Here is a 2,743-nt window from a genome sequence, read left to right as displayed (position 1 = left end):
GCAGTGCGCGCTGAGCCGCGGGCCCGGCGGGCAGCTGGGCTTCATCCTGCTGGGCGGCGCGGAGCACGGCGAGTTCCCCTACGCGGGCGCGGTGGCGGCGGGAGGCGGCGAGCAGGCGCTGTGCGAGGGGGAGCTGCTGCTGGAGGTGCAGGGGGTGCGCGTGTCCGGGCTGCCGCGCTACGACGTGCTGGAGGTGATCCGGAGCTGCAAGGAGCCCATCGTGGTGAAAGCCGTCAAACAAGGTGCGAGGGGCCGGGGGGTGTCCGCGAGTGGGGAAGGTGCGGAAGGGAGAGGTGAACGTTTTCCCTTCGGGCAGCGCAGGCTGTGCGAGCAGCGAGGTTACTGCCCGTGTCACGCTTGTGCACACCCGCGTGCTCACCTTTGCCACGTGCAAGCGTGCGGCCGGACGCCTGCATCCCTGCGTTGGGGCACGTTGTCCCGAGCCCTCCTCGCACGTTGTCCCGAGCCCTCCTCACACGTTGTCCCGAGCCCTCCTCGCACGTTGTCCCGAGCCCTCCTCGCACGTTGTCCCGAGCCCTCCTCGCACGTTCCCAGCCTGCGTTAAGCGATTGCGTGAGATTGGCCTCCCCGCGCGCTGAGGCCGGGGCCGGCACCTGGTGTTGGGGCACAGGGTGGTGGGTTCACCCCTCCCGCAGCCCCGCATCGCTCCCTGCAGCGATGATGGATGGAGACTTGGCCAAAAGTGAGCGTGTGCTCCTTGTCTGCGTGGGACTGTCAGCTGGGGGAGGGGGATTGCTGCCAGCCATCCCTTAGGGCTGCTCGTTGGTGGGTGAAGGCTGGCTGTTGTCCCTTAGGTGGGGGCACACACAGGTACAGCTCTAAGCTGGGCTGGGCTGAGACAGGAACAGTAAGAGACCTTTAGAAAAAAACACTTTGTATCCGTGTACACAAAGCAGTGATACAACAGGTCAACATCACAAGCCTGGCAACCAATTTGCAGTTTCCAGGGCAGGACTGGAATTCAGTGCCAGGAAATTGCCCGTGCTGCTGCTATGGGACGGGTGGGACGACAGATGGACACCTGCAATGACACAGCTGTGAGGGAGGGAGGAAGGAAGGGCAGGTTCCATAGGGAGAGTTGTTAGGAAAAAGTTTGATGTGGTCCGGGCACATCGAGAAGTTTGGGGGTGTGCGGTGGGTGGAGCTGCACAGAAGCACAGCTATTCATCAGTAATTTGGAACAGGTTCCCGATGTGTAGTTACAGTAACGTTTGGAACAGACTGCCTGGGGAGCCGTGAAGTCACTGGAGGTGTTTAAGGATAGATGTGGTACTTAGAGACATGCTTTAATGGGTAATATTGGTGGATGATTGGACAGGATGATGTTAGAGGTCTTTTCTAACCTTAATGAACTTTGAAACTGTAGAGATATCCCAGCAAACAGTGCCAAACTCCACCAAACCCAGATGTCTTTAATGCTTGCTCTCCCTGCTGCTATGGAACAGAGCAGTCGGGTCTGGGGGGCAGGCAGGAGGCTGAAGTATGGGGAAATGGGGCAGGTTTTGGTGTATCAGTTGTTGTAGTTGGTGTTAAAATACAGCCTGCCGTGTTGCAGTGTGGTCAGTGGGTGAAGGAAGGTGTGTGAGTCCTTCCCAGCAAGCGATTGGTGATTAAACTTTTGGTTATTTTGGAAACATTCACTAGTCTAAATAGAAACTTGTATTTGAAATATACCAGAAACGACAGAATTTGATGGTAAACACATCTCGGCTCCAGGATGGTCGAAACAGGAGGCAGACAACTGGTTTATAGGGTGCTGGTTGCGATTACCTGGAGCTGGGGAGAAAAGAGTTCAAAGCTGAGCCTGAAGTCGGGGCAGGCACTTGAGCCTTGCATCATCCATACCCAGAGGGGAGAGCCAAGCCTGGCTATGATGGTGATGATGACTACTTTTTGAATGCTCTGTTAGAATGAAATGTAGAATAAAAATATATAGTTTTGTCTATCATTCATTTTTTTTTTTCCTTTTCTGTGGTTTGGAAACAGCTCCATTTGCCTCTCAATGATAGCCTGGCATCTGTGCTTTGCTTTGTGCTGTGCAGGGAGCTCCCTCGTGGGTCAGGATTCCATGTGTAGGAAAGGAGAGTTTTAATTAAAATACATTACTTCTCTGCTGATTAAAAAGCTCATTGCGGAGATGGCAGCTGTCATGCAACAGGAAGCGTGTGGCACTGGAGCAGAAAGCAAAGAAAAATGTGAAGATGAGGATGTGAGCACGCATCGAACTCTGATTCTCCTCCTTTTCCCAGTGCCAGGTGCCCGGTCCACTGGTGCTGCAGTGCTAGGGTGATCTTAGCCTGGAAATGTATACGTTTTACTGCCTGGTCTATTTCGTATGACATTTACAAGGCTGGAAAAACAGGAAATTTACTATAAATGAGTCAGTCATCTGTGAGCACGAACAGAGAAAATAGGTGTTCTGACCTTGCAGTTAGTGGACAATAAGGGACTGGGATGTGAAACGAAGGTCAAATAAGCTGTGCACGTGTTCTGTCATTAAACTGAGGTTTATAGACTTGCAGGTCCACATGCAATATTTTCTTTTTCTTTTGTGAGCTGTAAGTTTGAGTAGGTTCCCACAAAGTACAAAAATAGAGAACGTTTATGAATTTGCTTAATTGGAATAGCAGTATTACATATTGCTGGTGTGGGATTTCGTGGTCCTTTGCTTACCCTGAGAAGGAGAGTGAGGAGCTAGAGAACTTTTATGGGGAAGAAAAAG

General features: G+C 52.4%; 1 protein-coding gene across 5 annotated transcripts in view; it reads left to right on the top strand.

Annotated features, from left to right (window-relative positions):
• The first annotated feature begins 6 nt into the window (after positions 1-6).
• The window catches only part of MAGI1 (membrane associated guanylate kinase, WW and PDZ domain containing 1), a 294,035-nt gene continuing 291,298 nt past the window's right edge, over positions 7-2,743 (top strand). For 4 of the 5 annotated variants that reach the window (XM_019620191.2, XM_019620192.2, XM_010718690.2 and 1 more), the window contains exon 1: positions 7-242. The gene's annotated coding sequence lies outside the window, so the exon portion shown is untranslated. The remainder of the gene's footprint in view (positions 243-2,743) is intronic. The other variant, XM_019620193.2, reaches the window with a different exon arrangement.

Source organism: Meleagris gallopavo, chromosome 14 (assembly GCF_000146605.3).
Source record: "Meleagris gallopavo isolate NT-WF06-2002-E0010 breed Aviagen turkey brand Nicholas breeding stock chromosome 14, Turkey_5.1, whole genome shotgun sequence".
Lineage (NCBI taxonomy): Eukaryota > Metazoa > Chordata > Aves > Galliformes > Phasianidae > Meleagris > Meleagris gallopavo.
Note: the sequence above shows the minus strand (reverse complement) of the source record. Positions and strands in the feature narration are given on the sequence as shown.